We start from the raw sequence: 27,768 nt of genomic DNA, 5'->3' as shown, positions 1-27,768 counted from the left end.
TGGTAGAGATAACAGCAGAGGACAAGAAGAAAGAGCAGATACAAGTGTTAGGAAGTGACATCTTGTCATACAGGCATTCTCTGGACACTGTCTCCCGGGGTCCTGCTGCTGCTGACGGCCCCTCCCCCTCCCTGCTCCTCTCTGGGTAAGGAAAGGAAGAGATGGAGGATAGAAGATCAGCTGGAGCTGCCATGAGGGGACAGTAAGTGATCATCAGCCGAGTCTGTCAGGGAGGACTGTAGGGACGGTGGACTGTGTGAGGGGACTTAGAAGAGTCCACAGTGACAGTAACTGATGATCAGCAGGGGGGTCTGTCAGGGAGGACTGGCCTCCTATGTACAAGCAGCTTCAGGGAAATTATAGTGTGTTTTTGTGTTGTTTTGTTTTTTTCCCTTTAATATTCTGATATACACTATGGGGGAGATTTAACAAGACCCGTCCAGAGGAAAAGTTGCCCATAGCAACCAATCAGATTTCTTATTTTACTTTTGAAAAGGCCTCTGAAAAATGAAAGAAAGGATCTTATTGGTTGCTATGGGCAACTTTTCCTCTGGACAGGTCTTGTTAAATCTCCCCCATAGTGTCCCCCACCTACAGTACCTGAAAAGCTTAGTCCAGCATAGTTGTTCTTTCCCTTCCTATAAACCAGTGTTTCCCAACCAGGGGCCTCCAGTTGGTACAAAACTACAACTCTCAGCCAAAGGCTGCCAGGCATGCTTGGTGTTGCAGTTTTGCAACAGCTGGAGGCACCCTGCTTGGGAAACACTGCTATAAACCAATAGTGTTACCCACCTGTGCCCCTATAATGCCATTCCACATCTGTATCTTCCCCACATTATCAGTCCCTACAATCTTTGTATTGTCCCACCTTTCTTGTGGACCTGTCCAGAAGAAAAGCTGCCCATAGCAACCAATCAGATCGCTGCATTCAGTTTTCAAAGGCCTTGTTAAAAATGTAAGAAGCGATCTGTTTATTTGCTATGGGCAACTGGACAACTTTTCCTCTGGACAGGTTTTGATAAATCTCCCCCATTTTGCTGCAGAATTTCTGCTGGTAATTCAATAACAAAATCCACAGTATAAAATCTGCAGCAAAAAAACCTGTAGCAAAATCCCAATAGCTGGATTCACACTGTAAAGCACAACTCCATTGCTTATGATAAATAACTATTGTGCAGAATCAATTTGGCTTCTAAATACCTTAAAGGGGTACTTCTTTTTTTTTAAAGAACTGGTGCCAGAAAGTTAACCTCTTAAGGACCCAGGACGCATGGGTACGTCCTGGGTCCCGGTCCTGCGATATAACGTGGGGTCACACGGTGACCCCGCATCATATCGCGGCGGGCCCGGCGTCATAATGAAGCCGGGACCCATCTCTAATAGCGCGTGGCACTGATCAAAGCTGAGCCGCGCGGCTAAAAGCGAAAGTTGCCGGTTAGCTCAGGGAGCTGTTTGGGATCGCTGCGGTATAATCGCGTCATCCCGAACAGCTGTACTACAGGAGGAGGTCTTCTTACCTTCCTTCCTGCAGTCCGATCGCCGATTGAATGCTTCAAGCCTGAGATCCAGGCTTGAGCATTCAATCGCCGAAAACACTGATCCATTCCTATGGAGATGCATCAATCATTGTAAAAGATCAGTTAATGCAATGTTATAGCCCCCCCTATAGGAGCTATAATATTGCATAAGAAAAGTGTAAAAAAAATCATTAAATCAATTATCCCTTCCCCTAATAAAAGTTTGAATCACCCGGCATTTCCAAGAATAAAAAAACACAGTGTAAATAAAAATAAACATATGTGGTATCGCCGCGTGCGTAAATGTCCGAATTATAAAAATATACTTTTTAAACCGCACGTTCAATGGCGTACGCACAAAAAAATTCCAAAGTCTAAAATAGCGCATTTTTGATCACTTTTTATACCACAAAAAAGTGAATAAAAAGTGATAAAAAAGTCTGATCAGAACAAAAATGGTACCGCTAAAAACTTCAGATCACGGCGCAAAAAATGAGCCCTCATAGCGCCCTGAACACAGAAAAATAAAAAAGTTATAGGGGTCAGAATATGACAATTTTAAACGTATACATTTTCCTGCATGTATTCATGAAGTAATACAAAATCAAACCTATATAAGTAGGGGATCATTTTAACCGTATGGACCTACAGAAGAAAGATAAGGTATCATTTTTGCTGAAAAATGTACTGCGTAAAAATGGAAGCCCCATGTACAAAATAGTGTTTCTTCATCAATTTTGTCGCACATTGATTTTTTTCCCATTTCACCGTAGATTTTTGGGTAAAATTACTAATGTCATTACAAAGGAGAATTAGTGACGCAAAAAATAAGCCATCATATAGAATTTGGGTTATGATTTTTTTTAAGTTAAGGAGGAAAAATTGAAAATGAAAAAACCGAAAAAGCCTGGGTCCTTAAGGGGTTAAACAGATTTCTAAATTACTGCTATTTAATAATATAGCAGTTGTATGCTACAGAGGAAATTCTTTTCTTTTTAAATTTCTTTTTTGTCCTGTCCACACTGCTCTCTGCTGACACCTCTGTCCATGTTAGGAACTGCCCAGAGCAGGAGAGGTTTGCTATGGGGATTTTCTCCTGCTCTGGACAGTTCCTGATATGGGCATCAGGTGTCAGCAGAGAGCACTGTGGACAAGACAAAAATAAATTCATAAAGAAAATAATTTCCTCTGTAGTATACAGCTGCTAATAAGTACTGTAAGGGTAAAGATTTTTTTAATAGAAGTCATTTACAAATCTGTTTAACTTTCTGGGACCAGTTGATAAAAAAAAAAAAAAAAAAAAAAAAATGTTTTCCACCATTTTTAATAGGGCTCCTTTCTCCCTACTCCTGGAACTGTCCACAGCTGATAACTGAGCATAGTCCATATGCAGCTTATGTAGCACCAGACCCAGTGTGACACGAGGACCAGGACACTGCGATGAGCTTATCTCCAGCCGCAGTGATGTCCCACCTCGGTCGGTAGTAGGCTGAGCGCATGTCATATAAGGAGCCTTGGCCTGTTATATGACACTGCGCTCATTGTATCACTGGTCAAGGCGGGAAATCGCGGCGCCCGGCAATAAGTTCATCACAGTGTTTCGATCAGTGCACAGGAAGCAGAAAGAAGCCCGGAACGGGGACAGAAAAGCTATATCAGTGCAACGGGGGAGCTGTGGATGGTATGTTAAAGGGGATAAGTGTTTGATCGTGGGAGGTCCAAACGCTGGGCCCCCCGCAATCTCGTGCATGGGGCCACAGCTCTGCCACGCAGGGGGCGTGCCAGCCGCGGCGTGATGTCACGGCTGACACGCCTCCTCCATGTAGTTCAATCGGAGAAGCGGGGAGGCAGCGTTTGTGCCTCCCGGCCTCTCCCATAGAGCTGTATGGGGACAGGGCGGGGAGGGTGCGTAACTGTCGACCTTTCACTGAGTGCTAATGCGGGGGCCCCATTAGGGAGATCGCGGGGGTCAAACACTTATGCTCTATCCCGTAGATTTCCCAAGCACGGTCCTCAAGTCCCCCTAACAGGTCATGTTTTCAAGATTCCCTTAGTCTTTCACAGGTGATATAATAATTCTGGTCTGTGCATCAGGCATCTCTACAACTATATCACCTGATAACATGACCTGTTGGGGGTATTTAAAGGACAACTGTAGCCAAATTTAACTTATCCCCTATCCACAAGATAGGGGATAAGTGTTGGATCGCAGGGGGGTCCGACCGCTGGGACCCCCCGCGATCTCCCTAACGGCAATAGCGCTGAGCTCTGAGCTCGACGGTTTACGCCCCGTGCCCATACAGTTCTATGGGGGAGGCATGAACGCTGCCTCTCCCATAGAGATGTATGGAGGGGGCATGTCGGCCGCAATGTCATGCTGCGGCCGGCATGCCCCCTGCACGGGAGAGCCACGGCACAGCCGCGGCCCCGTACAGGAGATCGCAGGGGGGCCCAGCAGTCGGACCCCCCGCGATCAAACACTTAACCCCTATCCTGTGGATAGGGGATAAGTTAAATTTTGGCTGCAGTTGTCCTTTAAGGACCGTGCTTGGGTTAACACTGGTCTAGGGAGTTGCATATGGATTGGGTGTGCCCTTTTCTTCACATTGAGCCCCTGCCCCTCAAAATTCCTGTGCACGTCCCTGCCCGCAATGTTGCATGCGGCACCCACCTGTTTGTTGTCCGGCAGCGCTGGAGGGTCTCGGTCGCGATCACGGGAACGGAAGTCAGTGACGTCAGGACTCCGCCCCCGTGTGACGTCACGCCCCGTCCTCTCAATGCAAGTCTATGGGAGGGGGCATTGAGGGGACGGGGCGGGACGTCACACGGGGGCGGAGTCATGACGTCACGGACTTCCGTTCCCGTGGTCGCGACTGAGACCCTCCAGCGCTTCCGGACAACGAACAGGTGGGTGCCGCATGCAACATTGCGGGGGTCCCCAGCGGCGGGACCCCCGCGGTCAGACATCTTATCCTCTATCCTTTGGATAGGGGATAAGATGTCTAGGGTGGGAGTACCCCTTTGAGAGTGGTTCCCCTGCTGCCCTGTAAAAAGGCTCTTAGAGGCTACTTTTGGGTAGTGTACCTCTACAATGCACTCAAATACATTTTGCCCAGGTGACAGGCTTCGAAAGGGGCCGCATTATTAGACTGAGGAAAGCAGAATGGCCATTTAAAAAAATTGAGTTTAGGCCGCACTTACCAAGCTGTTAGGTAGTGTTGGGAGCAATGGTTACAAGAGGGCACACATAGCAAACAGGCTCTGAACAGCCCAGACAGACTACCAGTAGAGAGGATCCACAAGCAGAAGCAGCTCAACATTTTTGTCCACCATGCAGACACAGTTGGCCCCTTCATTGCATACCCCTGTCTCTGCCTAAACCATTTCCAGGCCCCACTGGAGATGACACACTTACAGCGCGTGAACTGAAATCCAAATACATGGTGCATGTGCCTGATTTCCTGCAGGGTCCTAAGAGCCCTGTTTGTCATTCAGAACGGTGTTCAGACTCCGGCTGATCAGTCAAGGGCATGTCAAAAGTTTTGTGAACACTCCAGTACCTTTTAAGTCTTCAATAATTATCTTTAAAGATTTTTTATTTTTTTTAAATCTTATAATTTTTATTAAACATTTTTAAGACATACAGAAAATATAAAGGAACAACAACCTTAGCACACTATCAACGAACAATAGTAACCCCATAGTGACCAGTATAGAAATGGCAAATATATTTCCAATCCCAGTATAATTGCAGCCAGAGAAAAATCCCCAATAGCACATTACACCCAGGGAGAGTTATTAAAGAAGAGTTCCTGAAAATAACAGCTAATAGACAGCAAATGTACCATAAAAAGCAAAGATTATACAGCCCACCAGGAAACCTTATACTCTGGAGCACCGCATTGAAGAAAGGCTTCAAGGGGAGATCACTAAACAATTTGCTTAGGAAGGCAAAGGACCCCAAATAGATTCAAACTAACTATTGGCACATTAATTGCATTAGGTGAGCATCATTTGCCCACGACCGCACGAAGCGGAGGCCGACATGCCCCCTCCATGCAGCTTTATGGGAGAGCTGGAGATTCACGAGTGCAGTCACTCTTAAATCAACTGGTGCTAGAAAGTTACACAGATTTGTAAATTACTTCTATTAAAAAATATTAATCCTTCCAGTACTTATTAGCTGCTGAATTGTACAGAGGAAATTATTTTCTTTTTGGAACACAGTGCTCTCTCTCTACTTTTTAGGGGCTGTACACTAAAGAGAAATCAAAAAAAGAAATGCATTTCCTCTGATGTCATGACCACAGTGCTCTCTGCTGACCTCTGCTGTCCGTCTTAGGAACTGTCCAGAGCAGCATGTTTGCTATGGGGATTTTCTCCTACTCTGGACAGTTCTTAAAATGGACAGAGATGTCAGCAGAGAGCACTGTGCATGTGATGTCAGCAGAGAGCTCTGTGTTCCAAGAAGAAAATAATTTCCTCTGTAGTATTCAGCAGCTAATAAGTACTGGAAGGATTAAGATTTTTTTTTAAATTAAAAGTAATTTACAAATCTGGTTAACTTTCTGGCACCAGTTGATAAAAAAAAAAGTTTTCCACCGGAGTACCCCTTTAAAGGGGTATTCCAGGCAAAACCTTTTTTTATATATATCAACTGGCTCCGGAAAGTTAAACAGATTTGTAAATTACTTCTATTAAAAAATCTTAATCCTTCCAATAGTTATTAGCTTCTGAAGTTTTCTGTCTAACTACTCAATGATGATGTCACGTCCCGGGAGCTGTGCATGATGGGAGAATATCCCCATAGGAACTGCACAGCTCCCGGGACCTGAGTCATCAGAGAGCAGTTAGACAGAAAACAACAACTCAACTTCAGAAGCTAATAACTATTGGAAGGATTAAGATTTTTTAATAGAAGTAATTTACAAATCTGTTTAACTTTCCGGAGCCAGTTGATATATATAAAAAAAAGTTTTGGCCTGGAATACCCCTTTAAGTAACGATAGAAGGAAGAATGTGGTAAAGGGAATTCCTCTTGTATTTGAGTAAAATGTTTAAAATCCGCTGCCTCAAAAAGGTGAGACAACCATTAGACCCCTCTTAACACACAAAACATTGCCCCTTCAAACCTTTGTAATTCTGACATGGGGGTATCCTTATAAACCCCTCACAATGCATTTAAACATTTTCAAATCTTATGAATTAAGGTCAAGGGGGGGGGGGGGAGATTTATCAAAATCTGTGCAAAGGAAAAGTTGCCCAGTTGCCCATAGCAACCAATCAGATTCTTTCTTTTATTCTTCAGATGCCTTGTTAAAAATGAAAGCAGCGCTCTGATTGGTTGCTATGGGCAACTGGGCAACTTTTACTCTGGACAGGTTTTGATAAATCTCCCTATGTGTCATTTCAATTGATCCTGAGTTCCGGCACAGTTTTCCTCTTCGGGTGTCTGTATAATGCAGGATGTGTGGAAATGACATACAGGGTGAATTAGTGTGGATAAGTGTCATATGCTCAGGGTAAGCTAGACCTTACTGATTCATATAAAACTCTTAAAGGGGTACTCCGCTGCTCAGCGTTTGGATCAAACTGTTCCAAACGTTGGAGCTGGTGCCAGTAGCTTGTGATGTCATAGCCCCGCCCCCTCAATGCAAGTCTATGGGAGGGGGCGTGACAGCTGTAGCGCCCCCTCCCATAGACTTGCATTGAGGAGGCGGAGCGTGACATCATGAAGGGCGGGGCTATGACATCACGAGCTCCCGCCACCGGCTCCAAGGGTCGGAAACATTTTTTTTTTAACGCTGAGCAGCGGAGTACCCCTTTAATATAAAGGGAATGATAGATAAAAGGTGTCCTTTTGATGTGTGTACCTTGGACACTGCATGACAGTGGTTGTCTAATTACATTGATGGCATAACTTTATGATATACCATTAATTGCCAATTGGTGGGGGTGGAACAGATGTGACCCTTGACAATTGGTGGAATGAATGGCATTGAAGCTGACACAGTGCTGTTACTTTGTCTTCTTTGTTGTCCACTCAGCTTTTTCCAGAGATAATACGGCCAGCCCTTTATAGACAATGGCCAACCATGCAACCTCCGGGGAGACAATGTGCAGGGAGTGGTCAGTGACATGAGACAGCTCCGTGACATGAGACAGCTCCGTCAGTGACATGGGAAAATGTGAAAGTCATGGCAATTTAAGATTACTTTTATACGTCTTTTTTTTTTTTTAAAGAAAACATTAATGCGTAACCACGTGTTATATAGAATAACTCGTTTACCCTTCCATTTTGTCTTTCGCACATTATTTTTTAATGTGGTCTCAAGGCTCCCATTTGACACATCCCTTTCTAATGTCCCCCCACTGTCTGCCAAATTACCATAGCAACAGAGGATTTGTCATTAAGAGCAAGATAAGTGGGACATAACGATGCAATTTGTCATATTATGGCTACCAATGAGGTACTGAACCATTTTCACGCTTGCCACATAAATTCAAGACATTTTACAAAAGATTTAGAAAACGTCTGCTACAACAGCAAAGCTGTATAATTTATCACCATTACTAAGAGTAGGACCTCATTCTAATAAAGTGATGTTCAAATTATAAGTGTTAGCAAACAGCGGCACCAAACAGCAACTGCAAAATGGAGAATAAAGGTCTATGGTGGCCTACAGAAGAGCAGGGTCGGAACAAGCACTTTCTGAGACAATACTTACAATAGGTGAAAACATACCATGACTGCAATACTCTGCGGATGCTGCCGAGTTCACGATGGGGAATCTTCAACTTGGGTTAGCCTCGAAGAATCTGGAGAGGAGAGAAAGAGCTGGATGCCTGATCAACCAAAGTAAGGCTGGGTTCCCACTACGTTTTCCCCCATACGGGAGCGCATTTCAATGAGCCGACCGCAGTGAAACGTTCGGTCCGGTCGGCTCATTTTTGCCCCATATGCACCGTGGTCGACCACGGTTTTAGGTTCGGTTGTAAAAGCGCATATGGGGCAAAAATGAACGAACGTTTCACTGTGGTCGGCTCATTGAAATTAATTAAGTTGGGGGGCACATAGAAAGGCATACGGGAGTGCAAGTTTTTAGCTCTCCCCTGCCGCATGCGCTCCCGTATGGGGGAAAATGTAGTGGGAACCCAGCATTAAAAGGCCATTACTGCAATACCTGGAGGATGTTGTTGAGCTCATAAAGTGGATCCTCAACTTGTGTTAGCCTCTTATCTTACTGGATTGTCCACCCAGTGAGAACAGCAGGAACTATGGGGGAGATTTATCAAAACCTGTGGAAAGGAAAATTGCCCAGTTGCCCATAGAAACCAATCAAATTTCTTCTTTTATTTTTCAGAGGCCTTGTTAAGAATGTAAGAAGTGAGCTAATTGGTTGCTATGGGCAACTTTGCCTCAGCACAGGTTTTGATACATTTTACCCTATATGATTTAAATACTTTATGACTTGAACAAATGTTTGTCAGATTGAAACATTCAAGCTTTACTGAATGTTCATTTAAAGGGGTACTCCGCTGCTCAGCGTTTGGAACAAACTGTTCCGAACGCTGGAGCTGGCAGCTTGTGACGTCATAACCCCGCCCCCTCATGCCCAGCCCCCTCAATGCAAGTCTATGGGAGGGGGTGTGACAGCCATCACGTCCCCTCCCACAGACTTGCATTGAGGGGGCGTGATGTCATGAGGGGGCGGGGCTATGACGGCACGAGCTCCCGGCGCCGGCTCCAACGTTTGGAACGGTTTGTTCCAAATGCTGAGCAGCGAAGTACCCCTTTAAGAGTCAGTAAAAACCTCACAAATGCATTTCTGATCTTAACAGATATGTATGCACCTGTAGTAGAGGTGGATCCCCTGTTTCCCACACAAGCTCAACTGGACACGGGTCAAAGGGTTTACACTGACTTTACCCAGTAAACAAACCATGAGTCAAATCCAAACCAAATGTCAGAGCAACAGGTTAAACAAAATAGTCAAGACAGATTAAGGGGGAAATTAATCAAAACCTGTTCAAAGGAAAAGTTGCTGGGTTGCCCATAGCAACCAATCAGAACAATTCTTTGATTGTAAGAGGCCTTTTCAAAAATGAAAGAAGCGATCTGATTGGTTGCTATGGGCAACTCAGCAACTTTTCCTCTGGACAGATTTTGACAAATCTCACCCTAAGGCCCCGCTCACACTACGGGGGCAGATTCCTCCTCTGGAACCAGCGCTTTATGTCCGCGGACAGAAAGTACCATCCCATTGACTACAGCGCAGTGCTAGGTCCTTACTGGAGGATTCCACTGGAAGACTGAACAGATTCAATCTTCTGGAAGAATCCAATTTTGTGTTGAAAGTTCTGCTATGGAACTTTCTTAGTGTACGCTGAGAAGCAGAATTCTATTGAGATCAATGGTAATCTACTGCAAGAAGAATTTGTGCAAAATATCTATAATTCCGTAGTGTGAATGGGCCCTAAAAGAGTACCTGCCACCATCTCCATTGCTTTATATTATGCTGCTGGTATGTTGCCCTCTTGATTACTTGCCCCCAGCAGTTCTTCCTTTTCATTTTTGCCCAGTATTTCCTTCATAATCCTCTTTCAAAGCTTGCTCACTGCAGGCAGTGTTTATTGTAGCTAAGGTGCGCCATGCAGCATGCACAGCGCTCACTTCCGTCTGTCTAATTGACAGGCAGGGAGCTGCGCTGTGCTCGTCAGTGTTCAGGCTGCACTATGAGAGTTAGGACTCAAGCATAAGTCTGAACTCTATGAGAGACTTGCAGCCGGGACATGTAGGGAGACCCCTAGTGGTCAGTTTTTACAAGTCAAAATAAATATATAAATATATATTTTTTTTAATGACATGGTATTAGAAAGTTGTTTCTAATACATTAATTAACAACATATAAAACGTTTTTTTGAGGACAGGTACTCTTTTTCGTTTTCTGACCGAAACAATAATCAAACAGAAATCACAATAACCAACATTTTCTCAGAACCTATAACCAGGCTAGGTGTGTAGGTCAATAAATGGTTTTAAAGGGGTACTTCGCTGCTCAGCATTTGGAACTAACTGTTCCGAATGCTGGAGGCGGCGCAGGGAGCTTGTGACATCATAGCCCCTCCCCCTCAATGCAAGTCTATGGGAGGGGGCGTGACAGTCGTCACGCCCCCTCCCATAGACTTGCATTGAAGGGGCCGGGTATGACACCATTAGGGGCGGGGTATGACATCACCAGCTCCCGACTCCAGCTTTCAAAACATTTTGTTTCAAATGCTGAGCAGCGGAGTACCCCTTTAATTTCTGCCAACCATTCCATCAATTCCAGGCATCAGGAAACCTGCAGAGCATAAGAGCCGTAGTGGAGTCTGCAGAAAACAGGGGTTTTGGAAGGATCAATTGGATCTTGGACATATGCGTAACAAGACCCTTGGTCATGATATTGCAGGGACCCGACTAGAAGGGACTTTTAGTGCACAAATAGAAATCAATAATTCTGTAGTTAAACCCTTAGGCTATGTTCACACAGGAACATTTCCATGCTGATATTCCCCTGACACCGAGAACTGGCAGAATATGCTGGCGTAAGGACTGCTCAGAAATGTGCTGTGTCATAGACGGCAATGCATTTCCATATGGACTCTGCAGAAAGAATAAACATGTCTATCATTTCTGCGGGCACTGGAGTTTACATTTCAGCGCAAGAAACATGTGAACAGTGCACAAAAATCACATTGAAATCAATGGGACTATGCTACAGCGGAATATCCTTGCGGAATTCTAATACAGAATTCCGCACTGAGATTCCACTGCAGCAGAGTCCCATTGATATCAGTGGGATTTTGCTGCACTGTTCACATGTTTCTAGCACAGCAATTCAGATTCCAGCGTGTTAACATAGCCATAGAGGTATCTTTAAATGTGTTTTGCAGGTGGCTTTCAGTTCTCCTTTCCTGTCAGTTTTATTACAGACATTTACCAGTGATACTGGGGAAGACAGTCGAAAATTATAGAAAACATTTACAAAACTTCATGTAGTAACTGATTAGTGTCTATAAACTACAACAATCTAAACTTATAGGGGATCAAAATCTTCCAAATCTTGGTGAATACATTCTTCAGCGCATACAGTTCAAGTTATTTCCTGAATCAATATATTTATACAAGATTATTTCCTTTAAAGGGTACCTTTCATCAAAAAAACTTTTGATATATTATAGATGTATGCAGAATAACTTTCCAATTGCATGTTATTAAAAAATATGCTGCTTTATATTTAATTTTCCACTTTGAAAAAATGACCACTAGAGGTCTCCCTACCAGTCCTGTCCGCAAGCCCTTTTTATAGATTTCAGACTCATGCTGGAGTCCTAAACCTCAGACTGCAGCCGGGACATGGACAAGCTCAGCACTTCTTCCTGCCTGTCAATCAGAGCCAGCACTGTGCTCATAACACAGCAGGGCATACTCCTGCCTCTGCCTCACTGCATGCCCTCAATCATTTTACTATCTGAGCTCCGATCCTTCTTCTCTCTGCACAAGCAGTTGTAAACAGAGAGGAGAAGATTCAGAGCTGCAGTCTGAGATTTAGGACTCCAGCATGAGTCTGAAATCTATAAAAAGGGCTTGTAGTCAGGACTGGTAGGGAGACCTCTAGTGGTCATTTTTTTCAAAGTGGAAAATTAAATAGAAAGAAGCATATTTTTTAACATGCAATTGGAAAGTTATTCTGCATACATTAATCTATAATATATCAAAAGATTTTTTGGATGAAAGGTACCCTTTAAAGAGTACCTATCATGAACTAAACCGTCTCTAATTCTCCCCCCACCCCCCATCTGTCCATGAGTCTAAATGACACTATCCTTGCATTAATTGTCCTTAAAACTCCCTCTTTGTACCTGATTTATTTTCTTCTACACTGCTCCTTCTGCCATCCGAGAGTGAGGGAGGAAGGGGAGTGGCCCGGCAGGCACAAAATCATGTGAAGCTCCCTGGGCTCACTTACGCACTTCTTCCTGTGCAGCAATTATAACTGTTTTTTATCTATAATAATGCATAGGAAGACCTCAAACAGCGCAGGGAAGGGAAGGCAGACCCGATGCTTGTGAGGCGCTGGAGCTTATATAGCACTACGAGCACAGCGCTAGCTCCCGCCTGTCTGATTGACAGGCGGGGAGCTGCGCTGTGCTTCTCACATGTCCCGGCTGAACTATGAAATTTCCAACTCATACCAGGCCGGCATGAGTCCGACAGCCGGGACAGCTAGGGAGACCCCTAGTGGTCCCTTTTTCAATGAAAGATAATTTTTAAACACATTCAATTGTTCAGAATACTTCAATCTATAAAATATTAAGTTTCTTTGGTGAGAGATACTCTTTAAATTTGAGGGATTGGTATTGTGTGGTACGTTAGGATGGGAGCGGTGAGAAATAAAAATGGTTGTTTCTAAACCTAGGCCTAGTTCTGAGAGGTGAAATACTATTTATGGTGTGTATACAGTTTAATAACCTAATAAAAATGTATTTATGGCACATGCCGGTTGTCACTTATAGCGGTCAATAACAGTTTATAGCATCACTGTTAGTTATAATCCTTGACTTCTGGACTTAATGTGATTTTATCCTATCTTCCGATTCTGTACTGAGCTGTCCTGTCATGTCTGACTTCTATTGACTCGGCTTGATTATTTTTCTTTATGCCATTGCTACCTGCAACTACTTTGCTCAAGAGAGTGTTGCTTTGACTCAGTTCTGACCAGAAAGTTAACTAACCAATATATATCTAGAACTTTTCTAGAGTATCACAACTCAATGGTGCAAATAATGCCCATTCCTGGTAGGCAGTGGGGAAAACAGTTCCCAGCCCAACATAGTCAGTAAAACAGTCTTCTTGGTGGTCTATAAATTAAATTAAAAGGGAACATGTTACTTGTTTTATGCTAGACAAACCACAGGCAGCAGGAAACAGGTGCAAGGATCACGATCATGACACACTGAATGCTCAGGTGTTTCTGAGAAACCAAAAAAAGCTGCCAGAACCTGGGTAAATAGTCAATGGGATGGGTTCCAGTGGCGCTCTCTGCCCTCCCAACACTGAGTGACAAGTCTTTCCCTATACACAGATAGGTAGAGATGCGTTACTCAGGGCCAGTGGGTCGGGAACCAGTTTCAAGGACCGCCCGCTTAACCGGGTCCCTTCGCCATTTTTAAACAATAATTTCTCTAAAAGACTTGGGATCAGAATCGTGCTCCATGCATCTGTTTCAAGCAGCCTCTGGTTTAGGCAGCATACGAAACAGGTGGGAAAGGAGAACAAACTAGTTCCTTGCACTCTTGTTAGGTTAAAAGAATGGTGTTGGTAAAGCGGGGTTGGGGTTATGTTATGCAACGGCAGGAAGTGTCTGGATTTCATATATTTATTTAGACTTCTAAATTTCCCTGCATATTTATCTTACCAGCAGGGAAATTTTTGGTAAGCTATGTTATATGTATATAAACTATTTGTCCCAGTCATATTTACTCATTATATTATTTTCATTATTAATTGTTTTATTGTAGACATTGCCTATGACCAGTTTTATGCTGGGGGAAAGGGGGGGGGGGCATTAGTTGTCAAGTCCAGGCAGTGAATGAATGGAGAGATAAACCCACGACACTCTCTCTATTAAAGGGGTACTATGTTGCTCAGCGTCATGTTATAGTGCAGGAGGAGCTGAGCAGATGATATATACAATACAGTACAATCTGCAGGTATCATGTTATAGACCAGGAGGAGCTGAGCAGATGATATATATAGTACAGTACAATCTGCAGGTATCATGTTATAGAGCAGGAGGAGCTGAGCAGATTATATATACAAAACAGTATAATCTGCAGGTATCAGGTTATAGAGCAGGAGGAGCTGAGCAGATGATATATACAATACAGTACAATCTGCAGGTAACATGTTATAGAGCAGGAAGAGCTGAGCAGATGATATATACAATACAGTACAATCTGCAGGAATCGTGTTATAGAGCAGGAGGAGCTGAGCAGATGATATATACAATACAGTATAATCTGCAGGTATCATGTTATAGAGCAGGAGGAGCTGAGCAGATGATATATACAATACAGTACAATCTGCAGGTATCATGTTATAGACCAGGAGGAGCTGAGCAGATGATATATATAGTACAGTACAATCTGCAGGTATCATGTTATAGAGCAGGAGGAGCTGAGCAGATTATATATACAAAACAGTATAATCTGCAGGTATCAGGTTATAGAGCAGGAGGAGCTGAGCAGATGATATATACAATACAGTACAATCTGCAGGTATCATGTTATAGAGCAGGAGGAGCTGAGCAGATGATATATACAATACAGTACAATCTGCAGGTATCATGTTATAGAGCAGGAGGAGCTGAGCAGATGATATATACAATACAGTACAATCTGCAGGTATCATGTTATAGAGCAGGAGGAGCTGAGCAGATGATATATACAATACAGAACAATCTGTAGGTAACAGGTTATAGAGCAGGAGGAGCTGAGCAGATGATATATACAATACAGTACAATCTGCAGGTATCGTGTTATAGAGCAGGAGGAGCTGAGAAGATGATATATACAATACAGTACAATCTGCAGATATCTATAACATATTACACACAGACTGTACTAAACTGTATATATCATCTGCTCAGCTCCTCCTGCTCTATAACATGATACCTGCAGATTGTACTTTATTGTATATATCATCTGCTCAGCTACTCCTGCTCTATAACATGATACCTGCAGATTGTATTGTATTGTATATATCATCTGCTTAGCTCCTCCTTACTCTATAACCAGTTACCTGCAGATTGTACTGTATTGTATATATTATCTGCTCAGCTCCTCCTGCTCTATAACTTGATACCTGCAGATTGTACTGTATTGTATATATCATCTGCTCAGCTCCTCCTGCTCTATAACATGATACCTGCAGATTGTACTGTATTGTATATATCATCTGCTCAGATCCTCCTGCTCTATATCATGATACCCATAGATTGTACTGTATTGTATATATCATCTGCTCAGCTCCTCCTGCTCTATAACATGATACCTGCAGATTGTACTGTATTGTATGTATCATCTGCTCAGCTCCTCCTGCTCTATAACATGATCACTGTGGCAATCATGCCGGTGGTGTTCCACTCCTCCTCTCCTATGGCGTATGTCTACGCCGTTGGTGGAAGGGACGGAACACGCCGGCTGATATAATCTGATAGCTCTCCCCCCGGTGTACGCTCTCGTGCACGTCACTGGTGGGAGTGTCCGGAGCTCTGGTGTATATACCATAGGGTTCTATTGCAAGTGGGCGGCTAGGCAAATACTACGTCCCGTCCTGTCCATATACTTCAGGACCATCCTGACGTTTTAGCGATCAGCTGACTGTTATACAGGACATCATTGGTTACTTAGGTATATATATAGGAGGGTTGTTGAAGCCATGACTATGCCCCGGAAGAAGCCTTGGAGCGAAACGTTGGGTGTTGGAGGCCTGCACGTTGCACTTGCTGTCACCATTGGTAACCAGTGTGTTATATGCTTATACTTTGTATCTATATACTTGCACTTATTTGCGCTTCAGTATTGACCAGCTTATATATCATTTGGATGCACCTTATTAAAGGGGTACTCCGGTGGAATTGTTTTTTTTAATCAACTGGTGCCAGAAAGTTAAAAAGATTTGTAAACTACTATTAAAAAATCTTTACCCTTCCAGTACTTTTTATCAACTGTATGCTACAGAGGAAATTCTTTTCTTTTTTGTCTTGTCCACAGTGCTCTCTGCACTGATACCTGATGCTCGTATCAGGAACTGGACAGTTCCCGACACGGACAGAGGTGTCAGCAGAGAGCACTGTGTGCCAGACAAAAAAGAAATTCAAAAAGAAAATAATTTCCTCTGTAGCATACAGCTGCTAAAAAGGGTAAAGATTTTTTAATATAAGTAATTTACAAATCTGTTTAACTTCCTGGAACCAGTTGATTAAAAAAAAATGTTTTCCACCAGAGTACCCCTTTAATATTGCTGCTATACTATTGTTATCCAGCATTGGATGGTTTCTATACCACCTTTGATGCACTTTATTAATGCTGCTGTCATGCTATTAATCCCCTTTTTGAAGGGAGTAGTACGTATTTCTGGTATACCTTGTTGTATATTGCATGTTGCTTATTTATTTATTTATGTGCATAGCCCCATTTCTGGCAGATTCCACCGTAGCACTTTCCATTTTATGTGATTTTATTTTCTATCTTGCCTGTAATTGCATTGATGTCAATAAAGTTTTGCTTTATCATTGATCTTTGTACACTTTTTTAGTTGGTTAGTCTGTATTTTTTGCGAAGGTCAGTTACGCATGGGAATATTTGTTGCTTTTGTATTTTCAATGTGACTGGTTTCTTTTAACAATGCAATTGAAAATTGTTAAGTACTTCATTCCTGGTAACTTAAAGTGTACCTGCCCCCCAAAAAACAAATTTTGACATGTCCTAGGGATCATACCCTGACAGATCACTAGAACAATCGGGGGAGAAGTGTTCCTTGTTCCTACCACCGCTTTGTTTTTTAATTGTGAAGTCTCAAAGACACTGATACAGTTGAATCCCAGAACTGCGGATGCCTCCCTGAACTGGCTGTAAGTGGTGGAGGCCCTTGCTAGTTCTGTGCTTTCCATGACAGTGGGGCCCTTGGGTCCCAGTCACAATTGCGATGGCAGCAACTACTATATTTATTTCACTGCTTGCCTTCCACCAGTACAGAGCAGGGTGTTGGCTTGCAAGCAGAGAGGCCTTTGTTGTGGGACTGAAGGGGTAATGTTTCTTGTGAGGAGAAGGCCAAACTATATGGACAATGGGAAAGAACCCTGAAAAAGTGGTCTATAGTAACTCAAGTCTTCATATTGCAAAAATTCTAGCTACCTCCAATAGGTGGCAGCAGAGATAGCAAGCCTCTTTCTTCTGGAGAAGAACTATTTAGCATACTACAGTCATGGCCGTAAATGTTGGCACCCTTGAAATTTTTCTACAAAATTAAGTATTTTTTTTTTTTTATATTATCACCCCAACTCCAAAAATGGGCTGGACAAAATTATTGGCACCCTTAACTTAATATTTGGTTGCACATTCTTTGGAAAAAATGACTGAAATCAGTCACTTCCTATAACCATCAATAAGCTTCTTACACCTCTCAGCCGGAATGTTGGACCACTCTTCCTTTGCAAACTGTTCCAGGTCTCTCTTATTGGAAGATGCTTTTTCCCAACAGTAATTTTAGGATCTCTTCACATGTGTTCAATGGGATTTAGATCTGGACTCATTGCTGCCACTTCAGAACTCTCCAGCACTTTGTTGTTTTGGGGTCATTGTCCTGCTAGTAGACCCAAGATCTCAGACGCACACCTAGCTTTCTGACACTGGGCTGTACAGTGCGACCCAAAATCCGTTGGTAATCCTCAGATTTCACGATGCCTTGCCCACATTCAAGGCACCCAGTGCCAGAGGCAGCAAAACAACCCCAAAACATCATTGACTTCCACCATATTTCACTGTAGGTACTGTGTTCTTTTCTTTGTGGGCCTCATCCCCTTTTCGGTAAACAGTAGAATGATGTGCTTTACCAGAAAGCTCTATCTTGGTCTCATCTGTCCAAAATATGTTTTCCCAGAAGTATTTAGGCTTACTCAAGTTCATTTTGGTAAAATGTAGTCTTGCTTTTTTTTATGTCTCTGTGTCAGCAGTGGGGTCTCCTGGGTCTCCTCCATAGTGGGGTCCTCCTGGGTCTCCTCCATAGTGGGGTCCTCCTGGGTCTCCTCCATAGTGGGGTCCTCCTGGGTCTCCTGCCATAGCGTTTCATTTCATTTAAATGTCGACGGATAGTTCGCGCTGACACTGATGCTCCCTGAGCCTGCAGGACAGCTTGAATATCTTTGGAACTTGTTTAGGGCTTTTTATCCACCATCCGGACTATACTGCGTTGACACCTTTCATCAATTTTTCACTTCTGTCCACGCCCAGGGAGATTAGCTACAGTGCCATGGGTTGAAAACATCTTGATAATGTTGCGCATTTTGGACAAAGGCAAATAGATATCTCTGGAGATGAACTTGTAACCTTGAGATTGTTGATATTTTTCCAAAATTTTGATTCTCAAGTCCTCAGACAGTTCTCTTCTCCTCTTTCTGTTGTCCATGCTTAGTGTGGCACACACAGACACACAATGCAAAGACTAAGTGAACTTCTCTCCTTTTTATCTGCTTTCAGGTGTGATTTTTATATTGCCCACACCTGTTACTTGCCCCAGGTGAGTTTAAAGGAGCATCACATGCTTGAAACAGTCTTATTTTTCCACAATTTTGAAAGGGTCCCAATAATATTGTCCAGACCATTTTTGGAGTTTGGTGACATTATGTCCAATTTGCTTTTTTTTTCCTCACTTTTTTGGTTTAGTTCCAATACACACAAAGGGAATAAACATGTGTATAGCAAAACATGTGTTACTGCAATCCTTTTCTGTGAGAAATACTTCATTTTCCAGAAAAATTTCAGTGGTGCCAACATTTACGGCCATGACTGTATAAGGCTCCACATGCCAGTTCGATTTTGAGTTTCTTTTGAGTTTCTGTTCAAATCTTCTTCTCTTAAAATCAGCTCAGCTTTGTGTCTGCAAGACAAGCAATAAAAGTCTATGGAGTGTTGAGGAGGATCTCCACCCACCAGCTCTGTGAGAACTGCAAATTATAGATGTAGCCTGCAGAGCAGAAATCTACTAAAAATACCATATACAAGTTATATAATAAACATAAATAGTGCTGCTCCTCATGTATACACGCTGGTCAGCATGTCCTAAAAAGTCACCTGAAATGACAGGTACGCTTTAAAAAAAAAAAAAAAACCCTTTAAAAGTCTTAAATTGTTTAACCTGTTGGGGACGAAGGGCGTATGCATACGCCCTTGCCTCCTGGTACTTAAGGACGAAGGGCGTATCCATACGCCCGTGAGAATTTCGGTCCCCGCCGTGCGCCGGGCGGGGACCGGACCAAGGGTGCCTGCTGATATCTATCAGCAGGCACCCCGTGCAAATGCCCAGGGGGGTCATTAGACCCCCCCATGTCGGCAATCGGCGCAAATCGCAAGTGAATTCACACTTGTGATTTGCGCCGATTCCGGGTCATTACGGGTCTATGGTGACCCGGAATAGAAGGGGGATCGTGGTTGTCTAAGATAACTACGATCCCCCTGAAACGATAGGAGTGAGGTGGCAGGGGTGCCACCCCTCCTATCCTTGCTATTGGTGGTCTAGATGCGACCACCAATAGCAGATCGGGGGCGGAGGGGTTTACTTTTGCTTTCCCCGTCCTGCCCATCCACAATAGGCAGGGCAGGACGGGGGAAACGACGGGGACCGAACTTCGAAGGTCCACTTACCCCTCCGGAGGCTGCGGGCGATGGTGATCGGCGGGCGGCAATGGAGATTGGCGCGGGCGGCGTGCGGCAGAAGAAGATGGCTCCCTGGATCCTACAGAAGCCGGTAAGTTGCCTAGCAACATCTGGAGGGCTACATTCTGAGACTGTAGCCCTCCAGATGTTGCAAAACTACAACTCCCAGCATGCCCAGACAGCTGTTTGGGCATGCTGGAATATGTAGTGGTCTCTAAACTGTATCCCTCCAGATCTTGCAAAACTACAACTCCTAGCATGCTCAAACAGCTCATTGCTGTCTGGGCATGCTGGGATTTGTAGTTTTGCAACATCTGAAGGGTCACAGTTTGGAGATCACTGGGCAGTGGTCTATAAACTGTAGCCCTCCAGATGTTCCAAAACTGCAAATCCCAGCATGCCCAAACAGCAAACAGCTGTCTCACCATGCTGGGAGTTGTAGTTGCGTAACCTCCAGCTGTTGCATAACTAAATGCCCTTCGGCGATTAGTACATGCTGGGAGTTGTAGTTTTGCAACAGCTGCAGGCACACTGGTTGGAAAATTCTGAGTTAGGTAACAGAACCTAACTGAAGGTTTTCCAACCAGTGTGCCTCCAGCTGTTGCAAAAGTACAACTCCCAGAATGCACTGTCAGTGCATGCTGGGAGTTGTGGTCTTGAAACAGCTGGAGGTTTGCCCCCCCCCCCCCCCATGTGAACGTACAGGGTACATTCACACGGCCAGGTTTACAGTAAGTTTCCTGCTTCAAGTTTGGTCTGCGGCAAATTTTTCGCCGCATCTCAAACTCCTAGTGGGAAACTCACCGTAACACGCCAGTGCGAATGTACCCTAAAAACACTACACTACACTAACACATAATAAAGGTTAAAACACTACAAATAAACCCCCTTACACTGTCCCCCCCCAATAAAAATGAAAAACGTATTGTACGGCAGTGTTTCCAAAACGGAGCCTCCAGCTGTTGCTAAACAACAACTCCCAGCATTTCTGGACAGCCACTGACTGTCCAGGCATGCTAGGAGTTAAGCAACAGCTGTAGGCACCCTGTTTGGGAATCACTGGCGTAGAATACCCCTATGTCGACCCCTATGCAATCCCTAATTTAGTCCTCAAATGCGCATGGTGCTCTCTCACTTCAGAGCCCTGTCGTATTTCAAGGAAACAGTTTAGGGCCACATATGGGGTATTTCCATAATCGGGAGAATTTGCACTACAAATTTTGGGGGGCTTTTTCTCCTTTTACCCCTTATGAAAAGGAAAACGTTGGGGGCTACACCAGCCTGTTAGTGTAAAAAAAAAAATGTTTACACTAACATGCTGGTGTTGCCCCATACTTTTTATTTTCACAAGCAGTAAAAGGAAAAAAAGACCCCCAAAATTAGTAACGCAATTTCTCCTGAGTACGGAAATACCCCATATGTGGGCGTAAAATGCTCTGCAGATGCACAACAAGGCTCAGGAGTGAGAGCGCACAATGTACATTTGAGGCCTAAATTGGTGATTTGCACAGGGGTGGCTGATTTTTCAGCGGTTCAGACATAAATGCAAAAACATAAATACCCACATGTGACCCCATTTTGGAAACTACACCCCCCCATGGAACGTAACAAGGAGTATAGTGAGCCTGAACACCCCACAGGTGTTTGACGAATTTTCATAAAATTTGGATGGGAAAATGAAAAAAATAAATGTTTTCACTAAAATGCTGGTGTTACCCTACATTTTTCATTTTCACAAGGGAAAATAGGAAAAAAGCCCCCCAAAATTTGTAACCCTATTTCCTCTGAGTAAGAACATACCCCATATGTGGATGTAAAGTGCTCTGCGGGCACACTACAATGCTCAGAAGAGAAGGAGCGCCATTGTGTCCGGAATTGAAGGCCACATGAGTTTACAAAGCCCTCATAGCACCAGAACAATGGACCCCCCCCCACATGTGACCCCATTTTGGAAACTACACCCCTCATGTAATGTAATAAGGGGTACAGTGAGCATTTACGCCCCACATGTGTCTGACAGATTTTTGGAACAGTGGTCCGTGAAAATGAAAAATTAAATTTTTCATTTGCACAGTCCACTGTTCCAAAGATCTGTCAAACGCCAGTGGGGTGTAATAAGGGTGCACCCCTTATTAAATTCTGTGAGGGGTGTAGTTTCCAAAATGGGGTCACATGTGGGGGGTCCACTGTTCTAGCACCACAGGGGGCTTTGTAAACGCACATGGCCCCTGACTACCATTCCAAACGAATTCTCTTTCCAAAAGCTCAATGGCGCTCCTCCTCTTCTGAGCATTGTATTTCACCCACAGAGCATTTTACGTCCTAACATGGGGAATATCCATACTCAGAAGAGATGGGGTTACACATTTTGGGGGGCATCCTCTCCCATAACCCTTTGTAAAAATTGAAAATTTGGGGAAGAAACTGCACTTTAGTGAAAATTTTTTTTTTTCATTTACACATCCGATTTTAACGAAAAGTCGCCAAACACCTGTGGGGTGTTAAGGCTCACTGGACCCCTTGTTACGTGCCTTAAGGGGTGTAGTTTCCAAAATGGTATGCCATGTGGGGTTTTCTGCTGTTCTGGCACCATAGGGGCTTCCTAAATGTGACATGCCCCCCAAAAACCATTTCAGCAAAATTCACTCTCCAAAATCCCATTGTTGCTCCTTCGCTTCTGAGCCCTCTACTGCGCCCGCCGAACACTTGACATCCACATATGAGGTATTTCCATACTCGAGAGAAATTGGGTTACAAATTTTTGGAGGCTTTTTCTCCTATTACCACTTGTAAAAATTCAAAAACTGGGTCTACAAGAACATGCGAGTGTAAAAAATGAAGATTTTGAATTTTCTCCTTCACTTTGCTGCTATTCCTGTGAAACACCTAAAGGGTTAACAAACTTACTGAATGTCATTTTGGATACTTTGAGGGGTACAGTTTTTATAATTGGGTCATTTGTGGGGTATTTCTAATAGGAAGGCCCTTCAAATCCACTTCAAATCTGAACTGGTTCCTGAAAAATTCAGATTTTGAAAATTTTGTGAAAAATTGGAAAATTGCTGCTGAATTTTGAAGCCCTCTGATGTCTTCCAAAAGTAAAAACATGTCAACTTTATGATGCAAATATAAAGTAGACATATTATATGTGAATCAATGTATAATTTATTTGGAATATCCATTTTCCTTATAAGCAGAGAGCTTCAAAGTTAGAAAAATGCAAAATTTTCAAATTTTTCACCAAGAAATAATCCAAGTATTGACAAAAATTTACCACTACCATAAAGTAGAATATGTCACGAAAAAACAATCTCGGAATCAAATTTATAAGTAAAAGCATCCCAGAGTTATTAATGCTTAAAGTGACAGTGGTCAGATTTTCAAAAAATGCTCCCGTCCTTAGGGTTATGATGCGCTCCGTCCCCAAGGGGTTAAAGGGGTACACCGGTGGAAAACTTTTTTTTTTTAAATAAACTGGTGTCAGCAAGTTAAACGGATTTGTAAATGACTTCTATTAAAAAATCTTAATCCTTCCTGTACTTAATAGCTGCTGAATACTACAGCAGAAATTATTTTCCGTTTGAAACACAGAGCTGTTTGCTGAATCACGAGCACAGTGCTCTCTGCTGACATCTCTGTCCATTTTTAGGAACTGTCCAGGGTAAAAGGAAATCCCCATAGCATACATATGCTGTTCTGGACAGTTCATAAAATGGACAGAGATGTCAGCAGAGAGCACTGTGCTCGTGATTCAGCAAACAGTTCTGTGTTTCAAAAAGAAAATAATTTCCACTGTAGTATTCAGCAGCTAATAAGAACAGGAAGGATTAAGATTTTTTAATAGAAGTAATTTACAAATCTGTTTAACTTTCTGGCACCAGTTGATTTAAAAAAAAAAAGTTTTTCACCGGAGTGCTCCTTTAAATGATGTTGTTTTAGAAAAAGTAAACATAGATCCCAACCATGCTCTTTCAAGGTATCCTACAGGTTTAACATTCTAAGTCTTTAATTCTTATAGACTTAAGACGGAAAATGGTCATTATGTATTTATGTGCTCAATGGATCACAATTATAATACATGTAACTAATCATGGTATTGGCCACATACAGTAAAATTACACATCGATATTAAGAATGGCTTTCAACCCCCAGAAACCCAGATGATTAATGAAAGCATAAAACATTTTCATGTATTGATTTAGCAAATACGAGATTCATTTTTAATTATGACCTTGTGACACAGTATTGCATAAGTATGTTATCTCTTCTACATATAATATCAGCAGTACAGTATGCAAACAAACTTTTATCTCATATTTCACAAACTTCAGTCTATGGTGGGAAATGAAGGCAAAGGTTGTAAGCAGCAAAGAAGGTCTATGTGCAATCTGCAAAAAATACAGTTTGCTTTACAATACAGTAGTATCATATAGTGTATAACTTTATAGTGGATAGATAGATAGATAGATACAAATAAGGTAGAAGTTGGTCAGCACAACTGACCAACTTCTACCTTTTTGGTTTTGCACATGTGGGGGGGGGGGGCTGCCTCCATGTTGGTTTGTGCACCCCACTCATTTCATTAGGTGAAGGATGTGCCAGACCTTACATGCCCAGAAATTAAGGCTCAGTGCTAGCCTAGGAGAGGGATATTCATAGAGTAGGGTCCGTCCAAAAGAGGTCACCTTATCGTGGTGGGATGGTACACACTCTTTGGCCAAATGGTAAGTTAAGTACCTCCTATTTTTCACCATAGCAGTATTGCTAAGTTAAACATGTCATATTTCATATATAGCTTTGTGCTAGCAGTGTGCTACTGTAATTATTTTGCTTGGCTAGATAGATAGATAGATAGATAGATAGATAGATAGATAGATAGATAGGCATCAGAGGTTATGTTAGGAGCCTCCTTTGCATATTTAGTAAAAAAAAATATAGGTAAAACAAAGTGCAGTGCTATTTTATCTGGTAAAATGCTGAACACCATGTGGGAAAACACAAATCCATCCCATAGGATCTATCAGGCAGCTGATCCGACCGGCATGTAAAGGTCTTCAATTTTTATTTTATGTTTATATTTTTTATTTGACCTTTTTTTTTAAATTGCCAAATCAACTAAAATCCAGAGTTATGTTGTCTGTGTGCTGTTCTATAAAAATAAACATCTAGTTTGGAGTCACTTTAGTGGGGTTAATCACTATGGGCAGTCACTTATTTGTTCTAAGAATTCCTGAAAAATAAACTGTCTGGCTACTAGGACATGCAGCAATTATCTGTAATCTGGGAACCCAGACACAAGTGTTGTACTTTTTGCAGCGCCTTCCACAGGAGTATTTAAGTATTACACAGTGCCCCTCAAAATAATGAACTGTCCATGTGATGCATTAAAGGGGTTGTCCACCATTAGGTGACTTTAGTACGTACCTGCCAGACAGTACGAAGGATCTGCGCTTGTCTTGGGGCTAAATGGCTATGTATTGAGATTACCATAACACTGTGGCTAGCTTTTTCGTGAACTGGCATTTCCTGTTTTAGTTTCCTTATTTGCCTACAAATCCCATAATTCCATTTTTCGCCCTCCCACACATCAGCCACTCCACCCATTGAAACAAGAATGAGCTGCATCCATTCAAAAGACCAGTGTTTTGCAATCAGGGTACCTACAACTGTTGCAAAAATACAATTAGTTGCAGATTGATCTCTCTCCCACCAAGCGATCGCTACACTCATTCAAGCAGACAGGCTCCCTGTCATCAGCAGACTAGTGATTTCAAGTCTCGGCCTCATTACAACCTGGGAAAAATCTGAGACAACAGTCATTTTGTATGCTGTTAAAAATAAATATTGAGGTGAAAATCACATAAGAATTGTGAGAAAACTGTCACATACAGGTACAGACACTACATTATGAACTACACTAACTTTAGTCAAATAAAAAAAATCCTGGAATAACCCTTTAACTTGAAGTCCTCCATAGTTATATGTGTACTTTTTAGCTCCCCATTAGAAAGGAGCTTAGAAATGCCCCCAACAGGGAGTTTCAAAATAGGTTTCTTAAATATTACAATCCATTTAAATACTTTATTGGGGTCATCAGCTTTGATACTGCTTAAAATTCCCAAATAATGACCTTACATATTGCCTACCTAGGGATGTAGAGTTAACTCTAATATTGGTGATGGTTGAATATTTGCGTCTCACACCTTTCCCCTATCTTTTCCCTTCTTCTCTTGATTTTTTCCTTATAGAACATAGCCCCCTCTGAGGACAGATTATAGGAACCCCTATATCAGGACACCTAAGGATAAGAACTATATTCCCTCTGGACTCAAAGGCTGAAGTACTCTTAATCTAACCTCCATGACATTAGGGTTTTTTGATTTGCACCTATCCATATGGATTGACTAAGCACCACTTATTGAACTGTAAGACCTTCTACAGGATGCTATGGACTTCAAGACTCTTCCCACTGGTCTCCCTCTACCCTTCGGCCTTCTTTTCCTATTCTCCCCTTGTTCCTTCTGATGTTATTGTTTAAAAATTCTAAAATGTTAATAAAAACATTATTAAAAAAAAAATGTGACTGTAAGAAAGTCAAATTCCCCACCAGTCTTATCAATACAAGCTGTTTGTAAAGGGAGTGAGTATAAATGTGTTCTCTAAACAAAGTTCTGCACTCCACGGGCCTGAGTTACCAGCTTTAACCATATGTATTGTTTTTTATTCTGCCCAAAAATGTTTTAGCAGATAAAGTTGAATTGAATAGCAATAAATTAAAATTTTTAAATGTATGTACCAAATATACATGTTACTTTTACTTTAAACTTCATCATTGAGGGAGTGTAAAATAATAAAGAATTTAGGGTTATTGATCGGTAGCTAAATTATAGCGTACAATGCCAATCTGCTGCAACCAAAGCTAGTCTTGTATTAGAAAGGGCATGAAAAGACACTATTATTTATCACTTCAAAGAGCACAGCGAGGCCTCACCTTGAACGCGTAGTTGGTTAAACTGCACAAATCAATAGAACCGGGAACTGGATAAAGTGCTGAAAATCGCAACTAAATTTATAAGGAGTAAAGAGCTTTTATAACAGTTCACTCTACTTACTGCCTTTATAGAGAACTTAAGATAATTCTGTCATTTTTTTGCAGTTAGAGGCATAAAGCTATGGAATGTGTTCCCCAAGAATGTATTACGATGCTAAGCATTTCTTTAATTATATATGGTTGTTACGCCTAGCGCTCCGGGCCCCCGCTCCTCCCCGGAGCGCTCACGGCGTCTTTCTCCCTGCAGCTCCCCGGTCGGTCCCGCTGACCGGGAGCGCTGCTCTGTCATGGCCGTTGGGGATGCGATTCGCACAGCGGGACGCGCCCGCTCGCGAATCGCATCCCAGGTCACTTACCCGTTCCCGTCCCCTGCTGTCATGTGCTGGCGCGCGCGGCTCCGCTCTCTAGGGCGCGCGCGCGCCAGCTCCCTGAGACTTAAAGGGCCAGTGCACCAATGATTGGTGCCTGGCCCAATTAGCTTAATTGGCTTCCACCTGCTCCCTGGATATATCTAGTCTCCTCCTTTGCACTCCCTTGCCGGATCTTGTTGCCCTTGTGCCTAGTGAAAGCGTTTTGTGTGTTTAAAGCCTGTGTACCAGAACTTCTGCTATCTCCCCTGACTACGAACCTTGCCGCCTGCCCCCGACCTTCTGCTACGTCCGACTTTGCTTCTGCCTACTCCCTTGTACCTCGCCTATCTTCAGCAGTCAGAGAGGTGAG

At 42.8% G+C, this 27,768-nt stretch overlaps 1 long non-coding RNA gene across 1 annotated transcript; it reads left to right on the top strand.

The window, feature by feature from the left end:
• LOC130297462 (uncharacterized) lies at nucleotides 1-26,575 on the top strand. Its single transcript, XR_008849531.1, has 2 exons — nucleotides 1-202; nucleotides 26,246-26,575. It is a non-coding gene; the product is annotated as an uncharacterized LOC130297462 (long non-coding RNA).
• The last annotated feature ends 1,193 nt before the right edge of the window (nucleotides 26,576-27,768 follow it).

This window comes from Hyla sarda, chromosome 13 (assembly GCF_029499605.1).
Source record: "Hyla sarda isolate aHylSar1 chromosome 13, aHylSar1.hap1, whole genome shotgun sequence".
Classification (NCBI taxonomy): Eukaryota; Metazoa; Chordata; class Amphibia; order Anura; family Hylidae; genus Hyla; species Hyla sarda.
This window is presented reverse-complemented; position numbering and strand designations above follow the sequence as displayed.